We start from the raw sequence: 8369 nt of genomic DNA, 5'->3' as shown, positions 1-8369 counted from the left end.
ACCCCTCAGCCTGCTGCATCACACATATACTACACACAACACTACACAGCTCCAGAATGCTTACCCCTCAGCCTGCTGCATCACACATACACTGCACACACAACACTACACAGCTCCAGAAAGCTTACCCCTCAGCCTGCTGCATCACACATATACTACACACAACACTACACAGCTCCAGAAAGCTTACCCCTCAGCCTGCTGCATCACACATACACTACACACAACACTACACAGCTCCAGAAAGCTTACCCCTCAGCCTGCTGCATCACACATATACTACACACAACACTACACAGCTCCAGAAAGCTTACCCCTCAGCCTGCTGCATCACACATACACTACACACAACACTACACAGCTACAGAATGCTTACCCCTCAGCCTGCTGCATCACACATACACAACACACAACACTACACAGCTCCAGAATACTTACCCCTCAGCCTGCTGCATCACACATACACTACACACAACACTACACAGCTCCAGAAAGCTTAGCCCTCAGCCTGCTGCATCACACATACACAACACACAACACTACACAGCTCCAAAATACTTACCCCTCAGCCTGCTGCATCACACATACACAACACACAACACTACACAGCTCCAGAAAGCTTACCCCTCAGTCTGCTGCATCACACATACACTACACACAACACTACACAGCTCCAGAAAGCTTACCCCTCAGTCTGCTGCATCACACATACACTACACACAACACTACACAGCTCCAGAAAGCTTACCCCTCAGCCTGCTGCATCACACATATACTACACACAACACTACACAGCTCCAGAAAGCTTACCCCTCAGCCTGCTGCATCACACATACACAACACTACACAGCTCCAGAAAGCTTACCCCTCAGCCTGCTGCATCACACATACACTACACACAACACTACACAGCTCCAGAAAGCTTACCCCTCAGCCTGCTGCATCACACATACACTACACACTACACCACACAGCTCCAGAAAGCTTACCCCTCAGCCTGCTGCATCACACATACACTACACACAACACTACACAGCTCCAGAAAGCTTACCCCTCAGTCTGCTGCATCACACATGCACTACACACAACACTACACAGCTCCAGAATGCTTACCCCTCAGCCTGCTGCATCACACATACACTACACACAACACTACACAGCTCCAGAAAGCTTACCCCTCAGCCTGCTGCATCACACATACACTACACACAACACTACACAGCTCCAGAAAGCTTACCCCTCAGCCTGCTGCATCACACAACACTACACAGCTCCAGAAAGCTTACCCCTCAGCCTGCTGCATCACACATATACTACACACAACACTACACAGCTACAGAAAGCTTACCCTGACTACACAGCCTGCTGCATCACACATACACTGCACACAACACTACACAGCTCCAGAAAGCTTACCCCTCAGCCTGCTGCATCACACATACACTACACACACAACACTACACAGCTCCAGAAAGCTTACCCCTCAGCCTGCTGCATCACACATATACTACACACAATACTACACAGCTACAGAAAGCTTACCCCTCAGCCTGCTGCATCACACATATACTACACACAACCCTACACAGCTCCAGAAAGCTTACCCCTCAGCCTGCTGCATCACACATACACTACACACAACACTACACAGCTCCAGAAAGCTTACCCCTCAGCCTGCTGCATCACACATACACTACACACAACACTACACAGCTCCAGAAAGCTTACCCCTCAGCCTGCTGCATCACACATATACTACACACAACACTACACAGCTCCAGAAAGCTTACCCTGACTACTCAGCCTGCTGCATCACACATACACTACACACAACACTACACAGCTACAGAAAGCTTACCTCTCAGCCTGCTGCATCACACAAACACTGCACACACAACACTACACAGCTCCAGAAAGCTTACCCCTCAGCCTGCTGCATCACACATATACTACACACAACACTACACAGCTCCAGAAAGCTTACCCCTCAGCCTGCTGCATCACACATACACTACACACAACACTACACAGCTCCAGAAAGCTTACCCCTCAGCCTGCTGCATCACACATATACTACACACAACACTACACAGCTCCAGAAAGCTTACCCCTCAGCCTGCTGCATCACACATATACTACACACAACACTACATAGCTCCAGAAAGCTTACCCCTCAGCCTGCTGCATCACACATGCACTACACACACAACACTACACAGCTCCAGAAAGCTTACCCCTCAGCCTGCTGCATCACACATATACTACACACAACACTACACACAACACTACACAGCTACAGAAAGCTTACCCCTCAGCCTGCTGCATCACACATACACTACACACACAACACTACACAGCTCCAGAAAGCTTACCCCTCAGCCTGCTGCATCACACATACACTGCACACAACACTACACAGTTCCAGAATGCTTACCCCTCAGCCTGCTGTATCACACATATACTACACACACAACACTACACAGCTCCAGAAAGCTTACCCCTCAGCCTGCTGCATCACACATACACTACACACAACACTACACAGCTCCAGAAAGCTTACCCCTCAGCCTGCTGCATCACACATACACTACACACACAACACTACACAGCTCCAGAAAGCTTACCCCTCAGCCTGCTGCATCACACATACACTACACACACACTACACAGCTCCAGAAAGCTTACCCCTCAGCCTGCTGCATCACACATACACTACACACACAACACTACACAGCTACAGAAAGCTTACCCTGACTACACAGCCTGCTGCATCACACATACACTACACACAACACTACACAGCTCCAGAAAGCTTACCCCTCAGCCTGCTGCATCACACATACACTACACACAACACTACACAGCTCCAGAATGCTTACCCCTCAGCCTGCTGCATCACACATACACTACACACAACACTACACAGCTCCAGAAAGCTTACCCCTCAGCCTGCTGCATCACACATACACTACACACAACACTACACAGCTACAGAATGCTTACCCCTCAGCCTGCTGCATCACACATACACTACACACAACACTACACACAACACTACATAGCTCCAGAAAGCTTACCCCTCAGCCTGCTGCATCACACATACACTACACACAACACTACACAGCTCCAGAAAGCTTACCCCTCAGCCTGCTGCATCACACATACACTACACACAACACTACACAGCTCCAGAAAGCTTACCCCTCAGCCTGCTGCATCACACATACACTACACACACAACACTACACAGCTCCAGAAAGCTTACCCCTCAGCCTGCTGCATCACACATATACTACACACAACACTACACAGCTCCAGAAAGCTTACCCCTCAGCCTGCTGCATCACACATGCACTACACACACAACACTACACAGCTCCAGAAAGCTTACCCCTCAGCCTCCTGCATCACACATACACTACACACAACACTACACAGCTACAGAAAGCTTACCCCTCAGCCTGCTGCATCACACATACACTACACTCAACACTACACAGCTACAGAAAGCTTACCCCTCAGCCTGCTGCATCACACATACACTACACACAACACTACACAGCTTCAGAAAGCTTACCCCTCAGCCTGCTGCATCACACATACACTACACACACAACACTACACAGCTCCAGAAAGCTTACCCCTCAGCTTGCTGCATCACACATATACTACACACAACACTACACAGCTCCAGAAAGCTTACCCCTCAGCCTGCTGCATCACACATATACTACACACAACACTACACAGCTACAGAAAGCTTACCCCTCAGCCTGCTGCATCACACATTCACTACACACAACACTACACAGCTACAGAAAGCTTACCCTGACTACACAGCCTGCTGCATCACACATATACTACACACACAACACTACACAGCTCCAGAAAGCTTACTCTGACTACTCAGACTGCTGCATCACACATACACTACACACACAACACTACACAGCTACAGAAAGCTTACCCCTCAGCCTGCTGCATCACACATACACTACACACACAACACTACACAGCTACAGAAAGCTTACCCCTCAGCCTGCTGCATCACACATACACTACACACAACACTACACAGCTACAGAAAGCTTACCCTGACTACTCAGCCTGCTGCATCACACATACACTACACACACAACACTACACAGCTACAGAAAGCTTACCCTGACTACTCAGCCTGCTGCATCACACATACACTACTCACACAACACAGTGTATGATTACAGAAAACTAACCATGTCTATTCACATAGCCTGCTGCATCACACATACACTACTCACACAACACAGTGTATGACTACAGAAAACTAACCATGTCTATTCACATAGCCTGCTGCATCACACATACACTACTCACACAACACAGTGTATGACTACAGAAAACTAACCATGTCTATTCACACTGCCTGCTGCATCACACATACACTATACACACAACACAGAGTATGATTACAGAAAACTAACCATGTCTATTCACATAGCCTGCTGCATCACACATACACTACTCACACAACACAGTGTGTGACTACAGAAAACTAACCATGTCTATTCACAAAACAGAAAACAAAAAAATGGCATTTGCAAAAGTTTGGGCACCCGGCAGAATTTATAGCATGCACTGCCCCCTTTGCAAAGCTGAGAACTGCCAATGTCATGAATTGTTCTCAATCATCATCTGGGAAGACCAGGTGATGTCAATCTCAAAGATTTTAAATGCCCAGATTCATCTGACCTTAACCCAACAATCAGCACCATGGGTTCTTCTAAGCAGTTGTCTAGAAATCTGAAACTAAAAATAGTTGATGCTCACAAAGCTGGAAAAGGCTATAAGAAGATGTCAATATCCTCTGTTCGGAATGTAATTAAGAAATGGCAGTCATCAGGAACAATGGAAGTGAAAGCAAGATCTGGAAGACCAAGAAAAATATCATACAGAACTGCTCGCAGGATTGTGAGAAAAACAATTGAAACCCCACGTTTGACTACGCAATCCCTCCAGAAAGATCTGGCAGACACTGGAGTTGTGAAACACTATTCCACTATAAAGAGATACTTGTACAAATATGGTCTTCATGGAAGAGTCATAAGAAGAAAACCTCTTCTACGTCCTCACCACCAAAATCAGCGTTTGAACTTTGCAAATGAACAAATAGACAAGCCTGATGCATTTTGGAAACAAGTTCTGTTGACCGATGAGGTTAAAATTTAACTTTTTGGCTGGAATGAGCAAAGGTACGTTTGGAGAAGAAGGGAGACAGAATTTAATGAAAAGAACCTCTGTCCAACAGTTTAGCCCTGGGGGTGGATCAATCATGCTTTGGGGTTGTATTGCAGCCAGTGGCACAGGGAACATCTCACAAGTAGAAGGAAAAATTGATTCAATAAAATTTCAGCAAGTTTTGGATGCTAACTTGATGCCATCTGTGGAAAAGCTGAAGTTAGAGGAGGGCTTCTACAAATGGATAATGATCGTTAACACACCTCAAAATCCACGGGGGATTACATCAAGAGGTGTAAACTGAAGGTTTTGCCATGGCCTTCACAATCTCCTGACCTCAACATAATTGAAAATCTATGGATAGACCTTAAAAGAGCAGTGCGTGACAGACAGCCCAGAAATCTCAAAGAACTGGAAGACTTTTGTAAGGAAGAATGGGCAAAGATACCTCAAACAAGAATTGAAAGACTCTTGGCTGGCTACAAAAAGCATTTACAAGCTGTGATACTTGCCAAAGGGAGCAGTACAAGATATTAACTCTGCAGGGTGCACAAACTTTTACAGATGCCATTTTTTTTTGTTTTCTGTTATTTTGAAAGTGTAAATGATGGAAATAAAATCCAACTTTTGTTGACAAATTATAAGAATGTCTAATCTGTAATTTGAGGCCTTTTGGAGATTTTTCCATCTTTCCTTTGCTTCTTTATGCACATTAATACACATTTTTACCTGGGGTGCCCAAACTTTTGATCCCCACTGTAGCCTGCGGCATTACACGTACACTACACACACAACACAGTGTATGACTACAGAACACTAACCATGTCTATTCACATAGCCTGCTGCATCACATATACACTACTCACACAACACAGTGTATGACTACAGAAAACTAACCATGTCTATTCACATAGCCTGCTGCATCACACATACACTATACACACAACACAGTGTATGACTACAGAAAACTAACCATGTCTATTCACACTGCCTGCTGCATCACACATACACTATACACACAACACAGTGTATGACTACAGAACACTAACCATGTCTATTCACACTGCCTGCTGCATCACACATACACTACTCACACAACACAGTGTATGACTACAGAACGCTAACCATGTCTATTCACACTGCCTGCTGCATCACACATACACTATACACACAACACAGTGTATGACTACAGAAAACTAACCATGTCTATTCACACTGCCTGCTGCATCACACATACACTACTCACACAACACAGTGTATGACTACAGAACACTAACCATGTCTATTCACATAGCCTGCTGCATCACACATACACTACTCACACAACACAGAGTATGATTACAGAAAACTAACCATGTCTATTCACACTGCCTGCTGCATCACACATACACTATACACACAACACAGTGTATGACTACAGAACACTAACCATGTCTATTCACATAGCCTGCTGCATCACACATACACTACTCACACAACACAGTGTATGACTACAGAACACTAACCATGTCTATTCACATAGCCTGCTGCATCACACATACACTACTCACACAACACAGTGTATGACTACAGAAAACTAACCATGTCTATTCACACTGCCTGCTGCATCACACATACACTACTCACACCACACAGTGTATGACTACAGAACACTAACCATGTCTATTCACACTGCCTGCTTCATCACACATACACTATACACACAACACAGTGTATGACTACAGAATACTAACCATGTCTATTCACACTGCCTGCTGCATCACACATACACTACTCACACAACACAGTGTATGACTACAGAAAACTAACCATGTCTATTCACATAGCCTGCTGCATCACACATACACTACTCACACAACACAGTGTATGACTACAGAAAACTAACCATGTCTATTCACATAGCCTGCTGCATCACACATACACTACTCACACAACACAGTGTATGACTACAGAAAACTAACCATGTCTATTCACACTGCCTGCTGCATCACACATACACTACTCACACAACACAGTGTATGACTACAGAAAACTAACCATGTCTATTCACATAGCCTGCTGCATCACACATACACTACTCACACAACACAGTGTATGACTACAGAAAACTAACCATGTCTATTCACATAGCCTGCTGCATCACACATACACTACTCACACAACACAGTGTATGACTACAGAAAACTAACCATGTCTATTCACACTGCCTGCTGCATCACACATACACTATACACACAACACAGTGTATGACTACAGAAAACTAACCATGTCTATTCACACTGCCTGCTGCATCACACATACACTACACACACAACACAGTGTATGACTACAGAAAACTAACCATGTCTATTCACACTGCCTGCTGCATCACACATACACTACTCACACAACACAGTGTATGACTACAGAAAACTAACCATGTCTATTCACATAGCCTGCTGCATCACACATACACTACACACACAACACAGTGTATGACTACAGAAAACTAACCATGTCTATTCACATAGCCTGCTGCATCACACATACACTACTCACACAACACAGTGTATGACTACAGAAAACTAACCATGTCTATTCACACTGCCTGCTGCATCACACATACACTACACACACCACAACACTCACTATAACACTATAGAATGTTATCCTTGTCTAATGTATGACACATACACTATAACACTATCTATTGCTGTAAAAGGCTAAACTTGACTATTCATAGTCTACAGTATCACACATACACTGCTCACACAGCAATTCAGTACACAGCTACAGAAAGCTAACCTTGTCTACTCTACACAGTCTGCCGCATCACACATACACTACACTACAACGCTGTTTATTGCCATAAAAAATAAGCTTGTCTGTCAATACAGTCTACTGCATCACACACACACTACACTACAGCACTGTTTATTGTTATGAAAAGCTAAACTTGTCTATTTACACAGTCCACTGCCTCACACATACACATACACTACAGCACTGTCATACATACAATACTTTCACCACACCACTCTGCACACATGAAGAAAAGTAACCTAGTCTATTACTGTATATGACACATACACCACTCACACTAACACACTGTGAAAGACAACTAAAGGTTCTGTTCACACTTTGTTTTGTGAACATGCTCAGGAAAGCTTCCA

Source organism: Hyla sarda, chromosome 1 (genome assembly GCF_029499605.1).
Source record: "Hyla sarda isolate aHylSar1 chromosome 1, aHylSar1.hap1, whole genome shotgun sequence".
In the NCBI taxonomy this organism is placed as follows: Eukaryota; Metazoa; Chordata; class Amphibia; order Anura; family Hylidae; genus Hyla; species Hyla sarda.
This window is presented reverse-complemented; position numbering follows the sequence as displayed.